This window comes from Podarcis melisellensis, assembly GCF_964234715.1.
Source record: "Podarcis melisellensis genome assembly, chromosome: 6".
NCBI lineage: Eukaryota > Metazoa > Chordata > Lepidosauria > Squamata > Lacertidae > Podarcis > Podarcis melisellensis.
This window is the reverse complement of record NC_138538.1, coordinates 27,515,029-27,538,610: the sequence shown is the minus strand read 5'-3', so window position 1 is coordinate 27,538,610 and position 23,582 is coordinate 27,515,029. Positions and strand designations below refer to the sequence as shown.

The following is a 23,582-nucleotide window of genomic DNA, read 5'->3' as shown; positions in this document are numbered from 1 at the left end:
CAAGCATAGATGCAGAATAGGCCAGCCTATGCACGGAGCAGCCCAAAGCACATTAATAGCCAGCAGTACCCTGCTGTGAAATTCAGGAGGAACACCATAACACAGACTGGAAGATAATGGAAAAAGTGAGGAAGAACCCTCCAAAAAGCTATAAAGCAAGCCACACTTGAAAGGGGCTACACAGTAGTGGGGTGGAAGCCTGCAATTTTGCTTTATATAGAAGGTCCTGATAAAACCACCTCTTGGTGTTTGAACCCATCAGTGGAAAGTTTCAGTATCTTGACCAACCTGGCACTTGGACCTAGAAAATGAGAAATGCCACAGAAAGATGCTGTGAGACACCAGCCATGCTCACTTTTGTTGAAAAACAATATTTTTGAGAAATAAAGCTCCAGGCTTACTAATAGCCACACAAATTCTGGAGCTAGAACAGTGGGGCATTCCACAACTTTCTTGATGTGGAACTTAAACTTCATATAATAAACTTGCTATATAGTTTCAGTAAATAACAAAGCATTTGTAGCAGCTTAAAGACAAAAGAGCCTAATTGTGTGAGCGGAATGACTTTCCTCCCTCTCCTCCCTCCTGCGTGCCCCATGACCTCCTCAAATTTGCTCCAGAGGGTTGAGGGAACCTCTAAAACAGATTTAGGGGGCGCATGGGTGAAGAGAGGAGGTGAAGCTTCCATTATGCAAGAGGAAACCCTTTCAGTGATGGAAAGCTCACCACAGAGCTACAATGAATACAACTTGAATCCATTTTGATGAGACCCAAGCTTTCATGGGCTAGAGTCAACTTCATCAGGTGCCAGCTTTCTTTAGCAGTAACTACAGAATCTCTAGTACAGACATCTGATGAAGTGGAATTATAGTTCTTGAAAGCTTATACTTTAATAAAATTCCTAGTTTGAAGGTGTCACAATAATTCTTTTTTTTTTCTATAAAAAGGCAGCTCCTGTCAGAAAGCGATCTCACAAATAAGATGGACTTAAAAATAAATAAATAATGCCACCGACACATCCATATTCTGCCAGTTTTACAAGGACCTGGATCTAAGCTTACTGAAAAGTGATGCACATGTGCTGAAATTTGAGAGTTTAGTGCATACTTGTAGGTGGGTGTCACTACAGGAGCTTATAAGGTGGATTCCAACTTCCTTTGGCAACAGTTACAGAATAGTTGGCATATAAAGTTAACCTAACAATAAAAGTCTTTACTCCTATCTAGGGACTATATTAAAATTACCTATATATTTTAAGCATGAAAACCTGTTTTTATTGTAAACCAGCTTCTTTGATTTTAAAATTTTACGATTTCAAATATGTATTTTGTATATTTTAAACAGGCTATGTGTATTTGAAATTATTTTAATCTTACTTTGTAAGTCAGCTCAAGCATTTTATATAGAAAAATGTAGGGTAAGCTACTGTTTTGCTTGTTTACTTCACAACTCTTCAGCCACTCAGTGGCCAACTCATTATGTATAATTATGTCTGAAGGCAGCTAACCTATGGTTTTTGTTGTTGCTGACTTGTTTCAATAAGCCACAGTTAAGATTAACCATAGTTTTTCCAGGTTCAGACGTAAGGCTAAACTATGGTTAGATGAAAACAGTTTCCTTCTTTGGCTACACTGGAGAAAAAATAGGAGAGGCGGATCATTCAAGCACAAGCCTTGCCTTTTCAACAATAGCCCATAATTTATCATTATGTCCAAACACAACCTCCTAATCCAGGTGATATGAAATACTAGCCCCAAAGTTGTTTCTCTCTGAAGTAGTACCAGAAGACAGAGATGAATAAAAGGAGAACATACTTGATATTGTTTGTAAGAAAGGTTTGAGTGTAGGCAGTTGTACACTCTGTGCTTCAGTCCACTGAAATATGTGCATTGCACCCTGATTCTCCCTCTTAACAGTTAACTAAAGCAGTCAGTGCTGACAGAAACAGAGTCAAAACAGGACTACAGAGAAACAAGAGGGAGTAAACTGTATACCTGGGGGAACCCCAAGACATACATTAAATTTATTGACCAATCCTGCCCCTACCCAAAGCCAGTCCAATGAGCATGCTCAGTAGCCACAGAATGTTGCGTGTCCGTTGTAAAAGCAAAGGTGGAAAGGAAAGAACAGAATTATTTGCTAGGTGCAGCCATGGCTGCCTAGAAGGAATTCTGAATAGGACACACCTGTGAGAAGAACACACACTGCAATATTTTGTTGCAAGCCACACCTACTTGAAGCCCTCATCTTTTCCCTGGTCTGTTTTCAGCATTCATTAAAAAGCGACCTTGCATTACTCAAAGGGCACTTATTACAAGGACTTTCCCAGGCAGATTACATAATGAATACTGATTTTCCTCCTCATAATTAACTCTGAATAAATACTGTTTGTGGATGGTATTGAATATAAACTAGAAGAGGAGGGGGGGAAATACACCTCAAAAGACTAAGGGAATTCTCACATTGGAAAATGGCTTTTGATAGTTTTCTTATGGATGTAAAGCATACACAACTCATCTGCATTGGAAATATTTCTCCTTCCTGGGATGTTAACATAAATAGCCTCCCAATCATTCCTGCTCTTTAAGCCCCAAATGAGCACCTAAAGGGGAAAAATACTAAAATTAGGAAGCCAGAAGTGATTGTACTTCCTCTCCTCACAGAGCCATCTATCTATTCCTCAGAATAATCTGCTTAAGAGCCCCAGAGGACATGAGGCCACAAGCCTGTGACAGAACAACAAGAAAAGCATCTCAAACTTTTCATCAAAACATTAATGTCTAGCAAGTGTTTAGCTCAATACACAAGAGTCTGGTAAAATATGGTGTTCAAACTGAAGCCTCGGAAATAATCACCCCTATAGTTTGTACATACGTACATACAGTTTGTTCATACCATAGTATGGACAAATAATGGCTAATCCAATTAGTTTTATTTGTTAGCTATTCTCTAGCATTTAGTAGCTCAGAGGAGCACCTGTATTATCCTCTATTTCATCTCTAAGTTCCAGAAGGTATCACCACAAGAAGTCAGTTATTGAGTAAACCTTTGGTCTACTGCATGCAATAATAGTTCATCTAGCTTTCTTTCGGGCAGCGGCGTTCCAATGTCTTAGGTAAAGGTCATGCGGAGTCTTCCTACCCAATATCCAGGACCTGGATATGCAGCATCGAACCTGGGATATTTTGCATACAAAGCAGGTGATCTGTTTTGCAATATGAAGTGTATTTTTAGCTGGCAAGAACTGGGTGAAACATTACAGGCTCATGGGACGTTTAAAACTCACAGATTTCCTTCACCAGCACTTGGGGCCATAATGTCAGAAGCTACAGGCATGAAGAATTAGTAATTCTGAATTCTTACTTTCTCTTAAGTTTAAATAAGCACAACACTAGACTTATTCCAGTCAAATGAAATTTCTTTTAAACCTATATAAACAGGTTGCTTACTTTTGTTATATATGCTGCTTAGTTATCTGTCATTTTTCTGGCAACAACTATTTTCAGAAAATAGCATTTCAGAAGTTGGTACCATCTATTTCGATTAATTATTTCCAGGCATTCTTGGTTGCCTCCAGTCTTGGCCAACATTCAAAAGCTTGCTGTCAGCTGGCCAAGATTATTTGAATTTGTGTGTGAAGATGTTAAAAAAATGGTTTAATCTTTAAATAGCAGCGACTTCATATTAAACAAGTCAGCACAAGAATGCAGAACTAGTATGCATGCACCACACACCTTTTTTAAACAACAACAACAACAACAACAACCATAACCAAAGTTATATTTGCACGGTTCTTATTTCTTGAAGTGTTTTACTGTAGCAGAGAACAAACTGGCAGTAGAACTTGACTTTAAATCTAAAAGACTCGTTTGTTGCAAAGCATGGCAAGAACAACGCTACAGAGAAAGAAATGGGCTTTTTATCTGGAGCCAAGAGCATCAGTCAGCTTATTGAGGAACATTTGTTTACTTGGGCAAGAACTCAGTCACTCACAATCCAGGAAGACAGACACAGTTATGTGTGATGCTCAGTGCAATGAATGAACAAATAAGGAACCATAATTGTTTCAAAACAATTGCTGACCTGCATTATTCTGTTCTATCCAGTATCACAAACCCTTTGAGTTTGTAATGGTGGGTCACCAATATATTAAAAAGTAGAATACAGTGGTACCTCGCAAGACGAAATTAATTCGTTCTGCGAGTTTTTTCGTCTTGCGAAGCACGGATTCCCATAGGAATGCATTGAAAAACTCTTTTGTCTTGCGAGTTTTTCGTCTTACAAGGCATTCGTCTTGCGAGGTACCACTGTACCTGGGATTTTAACCAATCTAGTCCCATGGTGGAAGTGGGATAAAATCAAAACAAGTTTGATTATTCCAGCATTACTGGATGATTAATTATGATACCAGTTGAGTTCACTAGGTAGTTTCTACACTCTCATCCTTTATAAAGGAGGGACAGATACATGTTGCAAATGGGGGAAAGAGAAAATAAAAAAGAGCAATCCAAATAACCATAGGGATAAGATTAATAGTTTAATCTTAAGCAGTCACCATTACACAATGCAAACCAAGAAAGCACAAGCTACTCGTTTCTCCTGTGTAGTATGTGGAATGATAACATGCACATCTTGCAAAAGCTAATTTACTGATATCTCCTAGCAGCAGTTTGATCACATGCAGTTGACTTTGTAAAATTCCTCAATCCTAAAGGGTATTGCAGTTTGATAATGAACTCTGTATCTAGCATTACACTTGAGACACAAGAATTTCAAGACATTCTGTCTCCACATGTGCATAGTTTACATAGCCATGTACTATTTTACAGAGGACCCACTCACCTCTCCCCAAAAAGCCACACCGAAAGGAAACAAACTATCTAGTTTAAAGACAATCGTAGATACAAGAACATACACGGCTACAAAATAAACTCCAATACATTTGGATTATATGGTACTTCAAAAGGTGAAAATGTAAAATTCAGGATGTATGACATTCCAGAATAATTTCTCAGGGAACACATTGGCTGCAAAATAACTTTTTTATTGGGTTCATATCAAAATCTGACATATTCAAGAAGGATGTTGTGAGTTTTAGGGCTGGACTTCCAACTTAATTCTACAAAATGGTCCACACATGACTGAATTGGCAAAAGTCTATTTAACAAGTTAAATGTAGCCCTTGGGCATATTCAGATTTAACAATGTGAAACCCACTGACCTAAACATATCACTTGCAAAAATACGAAATTTAGACTTTTCCATTTGAAGGGCCTAGGTGTCTTTTATACAGTGTTTCGTCTGTTCCACCCTAAGAATTATGTCTGCTCTCCCTTAGACACAGCAAAAACACTGCAAAGTATGCTGCACAATGGATTTCAAGCAAATTACTACCATAATGGCAATTCCTTCAGTACTCACACAGGTATTATTAAGCCATTTTGCAATGTTTGCTTCTTAATGCCCTCATCTGTAGAGTTGTACAGTGTTTCACTAAGGCTGTGATCCTAAACACAGCTACTTGACAATAAATTCCATCAAGATTTGCTTCTGACAGGTGTGCAAACCAGTGACAAATCTGGTATAAGGTATTTGATTTCCAGTGATCAGCTGCCCTTTGCTAAACCTGCTATTACAAGTTAAGGTAACATAACGTGCAAGTACTGAGAGAGAGACTATTAAGAAGGTCACATTTCACATGGATAATTTGCTCATATTCAAGGAAAATGATAGCCTTCATTCTGATGGGACTGATTTCAGGGAATCCAAATGCTTGCTTGAGCTTGGAACAAACCCATGTACCTTTTAACCCCATGCCACCTTGCAGGCACTTTACTATTTTTTGCTGCAATGGCTTGGTACCCCTTTAATCAGATGCAGATTATTCAAAGATTTGGCTCTGCCTGCAAGTCAAACAAACAGGGTGCACCCTAAGCATTCTTGATTCCATTCATCTTTCTGTGAAGTGGATTGTTAGGCAACTGGTACAGAGGCTGGGAGACTTAATAGAACATTAGAATGCAAAGGTCCTCTTTATAATACAATGTGTTCCTTGTAGCAACCACCCACAGAGATGGATACAAGGTGGGAAGTGCTTAAAAGGTGTGCTGGTTTGTTGTGTGGTCTAAACAAGCTAGTGCTATACTGAATGTACACTGAGTTTCTCTTTCCATATTCTTCCATGCACCATGGCAGAAACATTCATTTGAGCCTTGCCCATGAAACACCCAATGCAAGTCTGGTACATCTGTACTAGAGAACAACAATTCATTAATCAAAAATGATTTCTAAAAACTATTTTGGAAGGCACACACAAAATTGGGTTTAGATTTAAATAAATGTTTCTATGGCAATAGCTACTCTCTCAAAATAGAATTTTATTGCTCACTATGAAACACAGGAATGATTGCAGCTTTCTAAATTTAGACAGGGGACTAAGATAATCAATTCCATTTTAGAATAATCCATATTTTTCCAGTGATGAAAAGATCTCTGCTTGTTCAGCCTTTGAATGCCTGAGCCTCTACTGAGAATACTGGCTGAAAAGTCTTTAAATATATTTTAAATTCATTAATTATCTGCAATATGCAGCACCTTAAAAAAACAAAAAACTGTTCCCCAAAGCACATAAATGAGATGCAGAACTGGTGACGTTTGCCTTTGTACAGGGCAAAGCTGCAAAAATTGTTTGCTTCTGTTGCTACAACATGAAAGGAGGAATAGCAATCAGTATGTAGCCCGAGACACCTCTATTCCCAATTAGTGATGACAGCAGTTCTAGAAATTGTGATGACAGCACACAGCATAGCTAACAAGATTCTGCGAGAAGCAAAGAAACTGGGAATATATAGATGAAATACTGGGTTGGATTCCAAAATCCAGTCGGTGGAGTTGTGCTGATGTAAAAGGCACCACTGGTGTCTGTAATGCAAATGGAAAGGAGGCATTGTACTGACAATTCACCCCCTCCATCACCTCTTAAGCTGTACTGGAGGGTCCACCAACCTTTCAAAGCAGATGGGTTCAAGGGTGGTGTTGATAAAATCAGTGAGAAATAGCACCTAGCACCTTCCATTACTGGATCCTCCACTGGATCAAAGACCAGTCATGGAAGGAGTCCTGTGAATGAAAGGGCAGCTTTGGATCCATTCTGCTATATAACCTTATCCTTCCCCCACTGCAGCCCACCATCTCATAAGTTCCAAATGGATGGGAAGATTCAACAATCCCAAGCAGCAGCTGCTACTACGAATACAAGTCAGTTTCTTTAAATCCATCCCCCCCATTTTGTTCCATAATGTTGGATAATGGCTACGTTTCACCTTAAGGCAATTAGCAACATCTCCTCATTTTTGGAACAGAAGATCAATAAATTCTAATACTTATAAAAGTTTCTCTTCTTCTATCTTTACAGGCAACATATTTTATTTTCCTCTGGGAGCTCCCACAATAATTTCATCAGCCTACAAAAGGCACTGACCTACATTCTGCCTCTCCCGTTGCTAGGGCCTATATCAGGTTTCTTAACAGCTAACTCTTATTTCGGCTACCTTGATTTCTTTTTCTGGAATGTCTATTTGTCATTGTTTAAAAAAAGAGAAACAAGCCAGCATTTTTGAATTATTCCCAAAACAACACAGAGTAGGAGGTGGGGAGAAGAAGAAAAGGCAGCATGCTACACCTTGAGCTCTTTAGAGGAAGGGCAGCATAAAAATATAATTAAGTAAAATACTGTCCATCTACAGTAAAATGGGCTGGAAAAGAAGAAAGGAAAGAACTGGGAGCTCGCTTAAGAGTGTGCTCTTGATTCTTTCATTTTATGTTGGGTAACCTGATATCATGGTGATGTCATGCGACTGACAGGTGGATGGTGCCACCCACTTGTCAAAATAGCCACAGGGGTGGGGGAGCTCTTCTGGCTCACTGGCCAAATCCTGTTCCCCACTGCTGATCTAGCTCTTCCTCCATCAGTGCTAACACACACCAATGTGATCTTTTAATGCATAATAGCTGTGAGCTGGCTCTGTCCCAACCATGAGTCACTCTAAACACAAGATGAAAGAAGCTTCACTTGGATGCCCTGAAAGGAAAAGAAAAGCTGCTGGAGGGAGCTGATGTTTTGAGCAGTTACTTACAGGATATCATAATTCGCTCGATGAACTCTACTCAGCTGATTTCAATGTCCTCTACAGCAGGTATCTTTGACCTTTTTAGACTCATGGCCCACTTTTAACCCAAACATACATTTGGGAACCTATTTCTTTATATTTTACCATATATTTGCATGATAGTAGTACCGCTGTTGTGACCCACCTTGGATCAGGCTATGACCCACCAGCCAAAGACCATTTTAATCAGGACAGGGTACATTTTGTATTGACACTCCCCCCGCCAACAACCCCCCCCCCATGTGAATACAGCTGTGTGGTGGTGTTGGAACCTGTAGCAGCAAAACCAGAAGCCTTTATCTGCTCCAACTGCAGTAAAATATGTCTCTTCTATATCTGTCTCTACAACCACAGCAGGTGCTGAAACTCTCCAAATGTTTGACTTTACCCACAAAGGTGCACTCTTCCATAGTTTCCCAGGTAAGACGTACGCCAACAAAGATTGTCCCAATTTGCTTTACCAGCATTTTAATTGTTCCTGTATTTTCCTTTTATGCATTTTTCCTTCTGGGAAGAGAAGTCTTTTCTTATGGAAGGCCAATATAGAAATTTGAAATAAATATTAAAAAAAAAATTTTTGCCCTAAGTAGCAGAAGTTAAAGAGTTATGCAGAGTAATGACACCACAACTCCCTCCCCCCAAGAAGTATGCTTATCACCCAGTCAAATTTGAAAGCTGTGAGTGGCTCAAGGTCACCAAATGTGCTTTGTAAACTTGAGTGAGGGTTTGAACCCTGGTTTCCCAACACTCTAACCACTACACCACATTGGCTCCTAGGCCAGTGGCAAGCATCCCCTTCCTAGGTAAGGTGCCCAGGAAAGTTGTCGCTAACAAGCTTGTTACTTTTGGATGAAACTGATTTTTCAACCATCTCAGTTAAGGCTTCAGGTTTGAGTTTGGGACAGAAACTGCCTTGATCACTCTAGGAAGGAGAAAGCAGGAATGAAACACTGTTGATTTCCTTGGACCTCCAAGTGGCTTTTGATGCATTGGCCACAGTACCTTTCTGGGAAGGCTATCTAAGTTGAGCATTGGAAGCACCACTTAGTGGCAGGTCTCATTCCTATTTGCATAATTGATGCCAGAGGGTAGTGCTAGAGGAGTGTTGATTGACCCCTTGGCAGTTTTACTTTGGCACCCTGCAGGGTTCTGTTCTCTACTCCTTGCTGTTCAACACCTACACAAAACTGCTGAGAGAGGTTATCCAGAGATATGCAAATGACACCCAGCTTTCTCAAATTCAGGTGCAGCTGCTGGTGTCCTAAACCAGTGCCTGGGCATGGTAATGGATGGACTGTATGAAGGCAAATGAACTGAAACTCAATCCAAACACAATTGAGATAATGTTGGTGGGTGATTCATCACCTAGGTGAATGGCTTTCAGACCTATTCTGAAGGGGGCTAAAGAATATCAGATACACAGTTTATAGGTGCTTATTCATCCAGCATTGCCATTAGAGTCCTGAGTGGCCTCTGTTGCCTGGAGTATCTTTTATCAGCTATTACCATATTTAAATTGAGATAACATAGCTACAATTAACCATGCATTGACAACCCATCTATATTGCAGTGAGTTGTACAAATGGCTGCTTCTGTTGTATACAAGGGGCTGCTTTTGAAAATAATTTGGAAACTGCACTTGATCCAAAATAGGCCTGTATGATTGTTAACTGGACAATTAGATCATATTATGCTAGTGCTTCATTAGCAGCACCAATTGCCAAGCCTGTCTCCAGATGCAGTTAAAAGTGTTGGGCAACTGAAACCTCAAGATCTGCTCCAGGTGGCTGTGAAGGAATGGGCCTTCTTAGTGCTAAGATTCCTGTTCTATAACACCCTTCCCACAGAAGCTCATCTGGCACTTTCTTTAAGTGCATGCAGGTGAAGACTTTTCTCCCAGGGTTTAAAATCCAATTTTAAAGTATTTAACTAAAAATATATACAGCACATAACCAGTGGTTAACTGTTTCTATTATCCTCTCTGTTGGAAAATGTTTATGCTGCAGACTGTTGATTTTAATACTTTGTGTTTATAGTATTTTATCATTTGCATTGTGAGCTAAGGAAAGAAAAAAAAGTGCTATTGGGTAATGTTATATAATCACAGGAATAAATGCTCTCTGAATAAACACTCTGAACAAACATTGGATAGTGTGGAAACATTATAGACCACAGCTGAAAAATCATGCCACCAGCATATTAAGATGGCAAGTGAACAATTTTGGCAGAAGAGAGCAGATAAAATTATTAAATCACATGCCATTAACCTTCAGGGGCTTGCTTCTTCGTTCTGGACTAAGTGTTTAAACTCTGCTCAATAAGGAACCCAAAGAATGACTATGCTAGGACAATTTTCTCCTTGGGAAGGAGTGTCACAATTAATAAGAAACTATTTCGACATCCAAGCTACCAAGCCATCACCTGGAACACAGTTATTCAAAGAACAAACACAAAATTTTATTTTTCTAATATTGGAAGCCTTTTGCACCCACCCTATTAATTTACAGCAGGTTTACAATCTGCAAGCTGTTCTGAAGACTGTGGTTCTCACTTGGAACCCTAGTTTAAGTTAGCATTTCACATGAAACAGCAGAAGCGGATGTTGCAAATACCAGAGGAGCTGACTCAGCATTGCCTTTGTTAAATTAAATGCAAAGTTTCCCTTGCTTGCCACAGTTTGAGTGATCACCCATTATATGCCCTGTACAGAACCAAGGAGTGTAATTGTATCCGATGTGGCTTTTGCTCATGAAAAACTATCAAGGGTGAAGAATTTTGCATCAAGGCCAGAGCTTCCTTTCCCTAATCTCCAGAAAGGAAAACTACAGACAGATGGGTCCAGTCAACAGCAGGAAAGCACAAGTCAGTTTCTAGGAAACCACATTAAATTTAATTAGCCATTGCTTCCCTATAATTGGGGAGAAAGTAGAGAAGTTTTAGATCCCTGCATTCCATATACTCTCAGTTGATAGATATTACAATTTATAGAGAGATCAGCAAGGGAACTTTTTCCTCTGCAAGAAAAAAAATACTGACTTTTGCATTCTTTAAGAAATCAGCATTAACAGTTTTCATTGGGAGTTATGATGAAATTTCCTTTTGCTACGATTTTGATCTTTATTGTGGTGCTCGTGTTTTGGTGGGGAGGGGCAGAATTTGTTATTTTTAAAGTATTGTTGGATGAGCACTTTTAGGAACTTTATTATTCTCTTGGTTATTTATTTCTGATTTTAGCTTTTTTCATTTTATGTAGTTGCTGATTTGCTTTAAGGCATCTTTTTGTATAAAGCAACTAATACAATAAATAATAATTATCCTTGCTTCAGACATGCAGAAAGAAACCTTCTAATACTATAGAATGTTTTGAAACAGTCATAGACCAGCATTGTTTTGCAGTAAATGCCCCCTACTCCATTCCAAATGACACAAAGATACTGAAAGCTTTGTAAATTGAGCAATCTCCAGCAAAAATTTACGGTACTATGTGAGCCAGACATATTAGAAATGTGCAGTTTAAAGCAACACATATCTGGGTAGGAAATATGAATGTCAGATTCTGACTGCAGAAATACATTTTCCCATTACCCAGCTTTATTCTAAGCATTCTACACTGGACAACAGAACATGAAAGGGAGGTGTTTTTTTGAGTGTTTTATTTGTGCCCCAGGAAAAGTTTTCATATATTTTTTAAATAACAAGGTTTAATGTACAATCCAAGTTTCAGCTAACAAAAGACAAGCATCAGATAAAAGCCTTTCCCAAGCATACCTAAGACTATGACTATATCCCAAATGGCAACAAGCCAAATCTTTTTACAGCCCAATTTCTCCTTTACATGTGACTAGTACAAAACGTTTCCCTAGATTCAAAACATTAAGACTCTCTGCTTCAAAGTTTCAGACAGGAGAATCTTACAGACGTTCAGCCAAGTAATTAGAAATGCTTTACATATGTGCCTATGGAAGATGCTCAAACATGTTTAGTGCACCCCCAATCAAAGCAACAAACTCCTCATTTGCACACTGCACAAGCCTTAGCTACAGCTGTTTTTGAAGATATAACACTAAACAGCAAAAGGCTGGCAGTAAGCAAACGCTAACAAATGTTTCTACTGCCTCAGTCAATTTAGGGGATCCAGCTAAGTAGGAAATTAGACTGAAAGGTCATTTCCTCAATGTGACATTCCTGAGACTATTATGTGTCTACTTTTTTCATTCCAATGGTCGAGTCAGATCCTCCCCCCTTCCTTTTCTGGTAATGGGCTTTCATCCTGCCATTATGAATTTGGAGTCTGCTCCTTGAGTTACTAATTTTTTAGACTTTCATAAAGAGCAAGTAGCTTCTAAGAAGTTTTGCCACCACCGCCATTTAACCTTCAACATAAAAGGAGCTTTTAAATCCAGAGTGAATCAAGCAATACCACTGCCTCAAACATTCTCAAACATCAAGTCAGAAAGGCTAAACTAGTGCCTACAGTTATTCACAAATCTTGTTTACAGAGGCATATACATAGCAAAAAAGAACAAAGCATTGCAGTTAACTTCAGAATGAACAAAGAACTTGCTGCAAACCATTTTGAAAGCCAACACGACCTGTTTCTTCACATGTAAACGTTAAAATTTTTGAGAGTAGCTCCCTCTTTTCTCATTTAGTTAAGAAAACTCAGACAAAACAGGTTTATTTTCAATATTCATAGAATCACAGAATTGTAGTATTGCAAGAGACCCAAAGGGAGCTCAACAGCTTTCAGAATGCTAGTCTGGTGATTTATTTATCCTCCACGACTGTAGTAGCTTTCCTTTTGGTACTATAAACTATCAAGATATCTATCTAAATGTCTGTGCATTTCCACAAAAAGCTATCAGACCTTTCTCTTGTACTCCAAAATAAAACACAAAAGAAGGTTTTTTCTTAACCTGAACATATAGGCACACAACACAAAGCAAAACGAAAAGAGGCAATGTATAGGATAGATCTGCCTCAAGACTGAGCTTGATACATGGATAGTTAAGAAACTCTGAACACCACCACAAAACTGTAGCTATTGAAAATGTAGGCTCACCTAAACTTGGAATTTACCAGTGTCACTCGGGATGAGAAACTAACAAGAAAGCAACAGAAAACCTCAGCCCTATAAACGGCTACATTGCTATCTCCAAGGAGACCATCAGCAACATAATAATGAGACCACAGTGACCAACAGCTGTGATGTATCCTTTATTTTCTTTCTAAAAAGAAGAAGAAAGGAGATGGCTATTTGCTTCTTGCCCGTGACTTCCCTTCCTCTTCCCATCCTATGCACACTGAAAATTATCTTCCAGTCACCTAGCTACAGAAATAAATGTAGACGCCAACACCCCAAAATCAGAAATAGGAATTGTACTTAATCCAGCACCTTCCACAAAGAAAAGTACATGAATGTTTCTTTTGAAACAAGTTATCACACTTAGCTATACATAGGAGCAGAGTGGTTCATTTCCAAACGGCTTTACTTAATATCATATCAACCATTTTAAAGATTTGTTGACAAATGCTTTTTCACCCAGGCAACAGCATATCACAATGGTTTGCAAGCTGTGGCTCTTATGCCAAGAGCTGTTCCTCCAAGACAATAGATAAGGAGAAAGCAGACAGACATTACCTACTATGTGCTCATCATACCTTCCCTCCACCCATTTACCGGTAAGTGCCGCCTTATGTTCTGTGTGACACAACACTATCTAAATGTGGCTTTACTAACCTGGTGCCTGCCATATGCTTTGAACTACAACTCTTACAGCACAGCTGGGGCTGATAAGAGTTGTGGTCCAAAACACATGGAGGGCACCAGGTTGGCAAAGACTGATCTGAATGCTAACAGATGTTTCTTGGCATTAAGATACAACCTGTTGTGCAGGAATCAAACTCTGAGCCTGGTTATAATATGGCACAGTAGTCAGAGCCCAAACATTCTGTTTCTGGCACAATTCATAGATCACTTGAAGATTCTATTAATAGTTTAGACAAGAATGTTATATGCAAGTTATGCTTGCAGAGAATCAACATCCCAAATAACTTGACTTTTAAACATTCAGTACAAAAAGCTTCTGGGAGATACCAATTGCTTCCATACAGAAATCTCTCCCTCTGTTTCTGGATATAATGGGGTGGTGGTGGTTAGAGGCACTAAAATATTGCCAGTTTTCACAACTGTTAAGAATGGAGCTTATTAAATGCAAATGAGAGATACTTTTTATGGAGACACCCTTAAATACTGTATACAAATCTAAACTGTTACTGACTGGATCATTCCTTTTTCCAAAATACTACTTTTCAGTACATGTGTACTTAATAAATATAAGGAAGTGAACAGGAGATGGGTGAAGTAGAGAGACACATCTTGTTAACTAAAATCTGTACCTCCAGGAGAGTTTGAAAGATGCATTAGGAAAAACATACATCAAATTTGTTTTATTGGGCACGCGCCTGCACATTACAGACATGCACTTTGAACAGTTTTCTAGATTCTTCCCTGTAGTCACCTAAAGAATTAAACACAAGAGGAATGTAACATGATAAAGTCACTAGCAGCTTGTGAAAAGCGATTGAAAGACAAAATACTGCCAAGAATACTTTTGGAAACACGGGATATTTGGAATTCAAAAGACAAGAGGAAAGATGTCATTTTAGGGCTGGTGGAATGAGCACCATTTCACTTGGGCTTTCCAATTCTTGCGGGTTTCAGAATGACATAAAACTGCTGAAATCCCTTAAAGTGTCTTTGTTCCCAGCTACAACTATATGCTATCTCTTGGCCAACGAAATGGTTGGTACATTCCAAGAAATACAAACTGGGTTCCAGATGGCTGTTGCTTAGCAGCAGCCCACATGCTTAGTTGCTCAGGGAACAGGTTCCTTGCATTCTCATTAGACAGCTGCCTACTGAAACTGCTACGTAGTCCTGTCTGGGAAGATTTCTCATACTCAGCTACAAGCTGAGACAAGGATTTCAGTTAGAGCTACAGAATATGAAGAATACAAGTTAAAAACAGGACTCCAAAGCAATCATCTGACCTCAAAATGGTTTTAAAGCTTGGACATGCATCTTATTTCATCTTACAAAGCAAAATGGAACAATGTTGCCACCAACATCTATTAAACACTCCAGACTGGAGACTGTGTGATAGAATTTGCCTGTAACAACGCATTATTCATCCAAACAAAAAACCAAAATAGCAACATGTTTGCCTGGAGATATAAGCACTGATGATCAAAATGTTTTCAAAATATGGGAGCATCACCATGAGGAGACTCGGAAGACAAAGCGCTCCTAGGATTATTTGGCATCAAGATTTGCTAGCTTGCATCATATATGATATTTACAATTTTCAGTGCAACATAACTGAAATGTTTGATATCCAATGAAGGACAACAGTGTTGAAAACAACTTTTTTTCATTCCATTCCAGACTGATCCTCTAATGCAGTGTTTCCCAAACTTGGGTCTCCAGCTGTTTTTGGACTACAACTCCCATCATCCCTAGCTAGCAGGACAAGTGGTCAGGGATGATGGGGACTGTAGTCCAAAAACAGATGGCAGCCCAAGTTTGGGAAACACTGCTCTAATGCATGTGGATACAGGATGAAAGATAGACAACAGGACTTTGACTAGAGCCTCCTTCATAGAGGTGGTAACATATATGCTTTCTGAGCACAAAAGGGCATCAGCATAGAGTATTGCACACAGTTCATAGACAAGTTAAACACCAGACAGGACTGATTCAGTGTATTACTCACCCATAGGATTACTTGGTTAAATAAAAAACCCTAGAATTCCTGTTACAGTATTTTCTGTCATACATATGAGATACAGGGTTAATACCTTTTAAATTATCTTAACAATTATTTCCATAATGGGTCTTTAAACCAAGTTACTCAGTATTTGTTCAAAAACCTTTATTTGCATAAAATACCCTCAGTTCATCAACAGCAGCATCTGAGTTTTTCGCACTGATGTCCAATGAAGCACCCCATACTTTGAATTACGTGTCAAGTTTCCATGTCCCATTACACTACTGAGGATAACACAACTGAATACTAGGAAACCAGGTTTACAGATTTAAGACTCACAGCGAGAAGAGAAAGGAAAACACTGCAATTTGATCTTGGATGCCTTCATGCAGTTTCCTTACCAACTAAAGTTCTCATGAAAGTTAACTTTAGGCGACAACACTACCCACAGTTACATGGGAGTAAGCCTCAATGAATTTAAATAGGAGTTACCTCCAGGTACATAATGCATTAGATTGCAGGTGTAATCAATAAGAAGAACTCCAAAAGTGCTTAGTAGTCTTCTGCTTTTAGAGCAAATATCGAAAAAGAAATATTGCTGCTTGGTGCATTCAGTGGGTTTCTGTCCAGCCTTCAGTACAATCATTGTTCCCTTTCTCCAACAACCTGGTGCATGCCCACTGCATGTTTGGAGGTGCATGTCTCCCCTCTACATTTTACATACTGACCACAGCAAATGCTGGTGGACACACAATGTCCATTACACATAAGCATAAAACTAATGGAAACAAGTTATTTAGAACTACACTGGATACAACCCAAAGTTTCCAAATATAGAAAAAGCGTGGAGATAGTCTATGCCTAGCCTGAAAATGATGGTATTATTTCTAATGGACAGTGCTTACGACTAAGCGCCAGTCAACCGCCCAATGGATTTAGAGCCTGAAATTGCAGAAAAAAGGTATGTCTTACCTTTTAAGCATCAAGCAATAGGAAAAAACTGTACACTTACTTGAGATGCAACTAATCCTACTATCACACTGAATGACATCCAGCAGATTTGCAAAATATCTTCAACTGGAAGCAATACTTATGAGAGTTCTTCATGCAAGAGAAACACATCAAAGAGCTTTGCCAGAGAAATAGCATTGCAAGGTCCTTGAGAATGAAAATGAAACCCATTTGTCCGCTAATTTTACGTAGCATTTGTTCATTTTGAGAATGCAAACAAATTAAAAATACAATCTCATCCAAGGGAATACAAGTTAGAATTGAAGAGTCTTGAACTATGGATTTTTCATAGTGTGGGAAGGCAGAGGTGGGCATGATTCATGTAAAGGGCTTTTTAATCAGTTCCCACTCTGGATGGTTTTTAGAAACAGCATTCTTTTAAAAATAAAAAGAATAAGCAGGAGTTTCTTCATGTTATTATTAGGGAAGCCCATCAAAAGCAATTTCCTTTTGTTTGGGGCTTGCTTCCTGACTCACCTCTGATCCTTGTTTGTGAGAAGTGCTAAGAGGTTGGGAACCCCAGATTAGATCAAGACCACATGGTGCAGGCTTTAAAAAAACCCTTCTCTCCTGTGTCATTTCCCTTATCTAACTTGCTCTCCCTCTTGAAGCAAAGGCACATGTTCCTCGCCCCACCCCAGGCAAATACTAGCATGGGAGAAAACAACTTATATTGTGAAAATACAAGAATATATATTTAAAACCTTGCCAGTACTACAGCCTCAATCCAATGGGGATGGGGGCTTCCCCATGGCTGCATTTTAATCACAAGAGAAGTTGTTGATAAATGGCAACTATCCTATCTCTTAATTTTCCTAGTATGTGGATACTGTTTTTTTATTGTATCTTCTTTTATTTATTTATAATTTGTTTAGAAAATTCAATAAATGTGTTTGTGGAGGGAAGCACAGAGGAAGTCTGATCATGGATCTCCCACTGCCTTGTGTAGTTTGGTCTTCACAACGCCTTTTCATCTTATTGAAAATGATATGAACCAATATTATTTAATAATCTTTTGAACATATGACCACGTCACACAATTTGGAATGCGGAGTTTTCCATGTTAGACTGGAATAACAGGAATGTAAAGTGATGACAGAATCAAAGTAAAATTGCTCTAAGCTCCTATGTATGCATGCGCCCCAACTATGCTAGATTGTTTCTGAAGTTGGTTCCCAGCCAAAATGTGCCAAATTCAAGTTCAAACTAGCTGAGAGGGGGGAAACAGAGTGGTGTGATGTATGCATCACTTTGCAAAGGCACAATACCTGTTATTCTTAAGGAGGAGGTAAAGTAACACCCTGGACCCAGGGTATTTGACAGCTACTGTCTGATTGCCGATACACCCTTTCGGGGGATAGTGACTGAGAGGGCAGTGGCAACCCAACCCAAGTACTTAGAAGAAACCAGTTATCCGGATTCATTTCACTCTGAGACCTGGTTTTGGAAGTGAATCAGCATTGGTTACCCTGACAGGGACATGGTAGTGCAACCATGGCATTTTGCTTGAGCTCTCAGTAGCTTTTGATAACGTAGTCACTGTATCATGCTGAACTTGCTCAGTGGGTTGGAAGTAGGAAACACTGTGTTACAGTGGCTCTGCTCCTACTTGTAGGGTTGGTATCAGAGTAGCACTGGAGGATTGTACCTTGGCAGCTCGGCTACGGAGTAAAGCAGAGTCCCATATCATCTTCAGTGCTGTTTAGCGTCCATAGGAAACTGCTAAAAGCAGTCTTTAGAGGATCTGAAGCACAACAACATCATTATAGTGATAATACTCAGCTTGATTTCTCCATCTGAATCAGGCATGGCCATACAAGTTCTGGATCGGTGTCTGGATGTGGATTGGTGTTTGGGCACAGCAATAGGTTAGATAAGGGTCAATAAGCTGATGTTGAATACTGGCAAGGGTTCTGAAGGAGTAGGTATGTAGCCTGGGGGTGCTCCTGCAACCATTTTCGACTTGGAAAGCCCAAGTGGCTCTAGTGGATAAAAGCATCTTTTACCAGCTTAGTGAACTATGCATACACAACCTCAAGACTTGATTACTATAATGCATTTTATGTGAGGCTGCCCTTAAGCTTAGTCCAGGAGCTGCTGTTAGTACAGAATGTAGCTACTAAGTTGTCAAGTGGAATATACAATACGACTATTAAAAGAGCTACACTGGCTTCCAATTTGCTAATGGGCCAGGTTTAAGGTTTGGTATCAACCTACAAAGCCCTAAATAATTTGGGACTAGGAATCCAAAGGAACGCCTTCTCCTGTACAGACCTTCCTGGTCATTAGGGCCATCTGCTGAGGTCTTCATGGTTATGTGGAAGCTCATCTTGCAGCAACCAGGAAGAGGGCTTTTTCTGTGCATTGACAGTGCATGCTGAAACTATAGGTCTTTACTGAAGGCTTTGCTGGCTATTGACAGCAGTCACTTGTCAAAACTTTTATGTTATATTTTGAACTGCCTACCAAAGCTGTTAAGTTTATTTTTCTGTTATTGTATTTTAATGGATTTTATTGTAAGCTGCCATGAGATGTTTTTTTATGATATGTGGTATGCAAATAGATTAATGGATGCAAGGTCAGAAAATGGGGAATATCCTGATGTCAGCTTCTTGGGCTCTTCATCGGATTCCCCCCCCCCCACATCCAGAAGTACAGGAAGACACCTGGTCAAATCAGGGACTTTAACTCCCAAGACACTCCCGCAGGGACCCTGGGAAGCCAGCTGTGGATGTTATACAACCCATGACATCTTCCAGCCCTTCTGTGACCTATATGGATAAGAAGAAAACCAGCACAGGCTGAAGAATCTGGTACATGTAGGGTGGATAGATTTGATGCACTGCACCAGTGTCACAGACCCCTAAGACAAACACGGATGCAGTTTATTTAAATTCCTTCTAGCTCTCTAATAAAAGGGTATTAATAGGCCAATTATTCCCTATAACTCACTTTTCTAGCTTCGTTACCCAAGACTGAAAAAATGCATAAGCCAATTTTTACAACCACACTAGCTCATCCTTTACGACATGCAGCAAGTCAAATCACATTAGCGTCTGTGACCTCATCACATTACACAGGTCTTGGCAGAGAGTCCAATTCATCATGTGAGTAAACATGACGGCTGCAGACTCTGAGATACTTATACAAGGATTGTTGAAAGGAAGCGAATCGGAAGTGCTTCTACCGTGTCCTACGCTCTTCAACAAGTGAAAATGAAAACTTGGAAGAGCTCAGCAAGTCTGCTACTCGTCTGTACAGAGGCCAAAGTCAATCATGTATCAAATGCTACCACTGGAACTCAGCCTAACAGATATTTAAGACAGTGCACAAACAAATGTTTGTTAACAGAGCTTCAGTCAATAAACAGCAGCTGAAGGTTTTTGAGCTTCTGCCACCTTCAGTAAGCATAGCTGCAAAAATAGAGGACATCTAATATTTGCCAAAGTGTGTAAGGCCTCCACCCAGCCCAAATTCCAGAGTTTGGGAAGAGAACTGCAACTTGGCTAGATACCATATTTAATTCCATTGAACCCACTGAACCATTTCTGCAATTTTGCAAAACCAGTCTAAAATGAGAAAAAGCTTAGATGCAGAACCAGACACCTCCTGTTCTACACATTCAATGATACCACAAGTTTGTGACATGACATCACTAACTGTTTCTGTAGCAACTGTTTCCGACAGAAATGAATCAGTCAAACAGGAGGTGGCCAATTAGAGAGCAGTAGAACAGGCTTTATGGGCACACAAAGACTTTGTAACTGATAAAAATAGGAAAGCAAATTATAGAACGTACAAATAACTTAATGAGCTCAATCTAATGGGTTTCAGGAATGCCTGCTATATTTAGATCTGCCCAACTGTATCTTAAAAAGCAAAACAAAAACAGTGTTCCATAATGGAAATGGTAAAAGCTTTAAAATACATTACTAGTTCCTGTAAGCTCTCTTTCTCTGTGTGTACATACACAGACACACAAAATAAATACACAGAATACATGGAAGTCTTTGTGGGGGAAAATCCCCTGGCCAGGAGAGCAAGAAACAACCTCCTTTTCTCTGAATTCTGATTTCAAAGAATTTTTTAAAATTAAAAACTACATACTTCCTAAATTCGTTTCCTTGGGGTTTTGGGGGTGAGGAGGGAAGGGAACAATGCCAATATATTAATCAGTACTGTTCTATGCCAAGTAAGCAAATAGCAGGTGTCACGGCCACCCAGGACGGGTCCCAGCTCACAAGAGACCTCACTCCGTTGCAGTTTATTTACAGGAAAAGTTTATTGAAGATTTCTGCTTCTCGTACAGTTCAGCATCGTGGCCGTACGTCTGTCACGTTAGACCGCTGAAGTCCCCTCTGACTCCTCCCCTCTTCCACACCAACTTAATAGCCTGGCTCTAGACCACCTCTTCCTCTCCTTTCTTTTCCGCAGGGTCTTCCTGCCCCCCTGGGTTCCCTCTCTCCGTGACTCGCCTGAGGCTGAATCCTCTGCCGCCTCTTCCCCCCTCCTTCTGGCTTTAGGGCCGGGCTCCTCCCCTGAGCTCTCTCCACTTCCGCGCGCCTCTACGTTTGAACTTGGCGCGCGTACGTTGCTGCTGACCTTTCTTTCGACCGCTACACCACCCCTTGTTCTGCTCTCCACCCTTTCCGGCTGAACACCTTGCTCCAACCCCCTTTCTCTGTTCTCTCCTAATCCTGCTCCCTCCGAGAGGCTGACGACTCCACCCCCTTTACTCCGTTCCGGCTGAGACGCCTCTTGCTGCGTCTGTCTTCCACTGGGCTCCTCTCCGCTTCTCCCTTCTCCTCCCTTTTGCTTGATTAAGGTAACCCCCTTTTGAGAATCCTCTGACTCGCTGCTCAGACTCGTGGATTCCCTCAGAATTCCGTCATCTTCTTCCTCATCCTTCTGCCCCTCCTCCCACTCGCTCTCCGTCTCCTCTGTCATCTCCTCCTCTCTCCCAGAAACCCTGACAGCAGGTCCAAGCATTTCAAAGCATGAGAATAGAAATTAAAGTAGTATTTTCTTGTGCACAAGAGTTGCCTGCCACAGTGTCCTCTTTACAGCTACAGGCTGGGACCTACAAGCCAGAGAAAAAGCCACAACAGTAGAACAGTAGGATGCTCCACAGGATTGGAGAAGGGCTGAGTGGGAGAAGACGAATGTGCTGCTCAGGTGAGCTGATGATGAGCCAGGCATAGGCCCCTAAATCCGGATTCTGATATGCAGCTCTTAAGCTTAAGAATCTGGGGAACCACAACAAAAATCAACCCATAATAAAATACCCAACAAGAATACGATCCCCAAGATATACTATTGAAATAGTTTTGGGGAAGGCAGAATAAAGAGGTAGACTGAACCAATGGGCTGCACTATCATAACTTATACCACACTGACTCTCCTCAAATCCACAAACTCTGTATTGCTCTGTCTTTAGTAGATGAGATTGCTTAAACTACTCTGTGTTCCATGGACACATGCAGGTGAGCAAAGCGTTTTTGGGGATGGTAATGTCCTTAAAAGCAACAACACAACAGACTTCAATAGTACTGCAGCACCTCAAAAGTGTCACCGATGAAGGCTTCTGATAAAATGCTAAAGCCCTCTAAAGCTGAGAAACACCATGCAAATCTTATTTTATAATAAGAGTGTGTATTGAATGAGAGAGTTCACCCTCAAGAACGCAAGATCCAGTAGAGAAAAGACAGAAACAGGACTACGCTCCTGTTTAGTTTTAGTAGCTCTAGCCAAAAGCTATACCTCACAACAAGTAATTATGATGTTAAGACCGCAGGGTGGAGTAGCAACTTTGCAGCTGCAAAATTAAGTGGCGCTGCACAGGGTTGGGCAAGGAAAAAAACCCATTTCATGTACTGGCTATAAAGGACATACTTTGCAGCTAAAATTCAAGTTCATACAACGCTAATTTCAGATTGTCTGGAAGTTTAGCTCACATAACTGTAGCCTCTAACTTGTTCAGTTCTCAAGAGCTCTGGACTACAAGGCAGACTTACTTCAACAGCATCAAACATACCTGAAAGTATCTGCAGGAAAGGGTTATGGGTATGAGAAATCCCATTAGGAATGGTGTTGGTCTACATAGGAAATTTATTTTGAGTTATCACAACCTAAACTTTGGAGACAACATCCTGTAGTACAGAAGTTTCACAGTACAAGGGGGAGCAGTTAAGGCAGTGTATAAAAGTAACAGAAGAAAAACTGGAGCGAATTAATGCAAAAGGTACAGTGTTAATGCTCCTTTTATGAGCCTATGACTTTTTTGTCCTATCCAATGATGAGAAGGTAGAAAGAACTGAAGGAATACAGAAACACTTACCTTATTTAATGATCTGTTCACAGACACTCAATCAAAGGGAGTGTAGCTAGAAATAGAAACTGCAGAAGAAAGCAGCCTCCATACCTGAGATTGACAAAAATTACTTAAAAGCAAACTCAGCCGTCATAAAGGACTAGCCCAGTTCTGTCTTTGGACTCAAAAATATACCTCAAAGCGACTTCCGGAGGCGGTGCGAACGGCAATGGCTGCCAGCTCCTGAACGGGAGAGGGTAGCTCCGTTGAAACGGGTCGCCCGCTACGGCGAAGCGGGGACCCATCCAGAAAAACCACAGGCAG

At 40.1% G+C, this 23,582-nt stretch overlaps 1 protein-coding gene across 6 annotated transcripts in view; it reads right to left on the bottom strand.

Annotated features, from left to right (window-relative positions):
• DLGAP4 (DLG associated protein 4) overlaps nucleotides 1-23,582 on the bottom strand; it is a 340,702-nt gene that overhangs the window by 11,389 nt on the left and 305,731 nt on the right. The window lies entirely within an intron of this gene.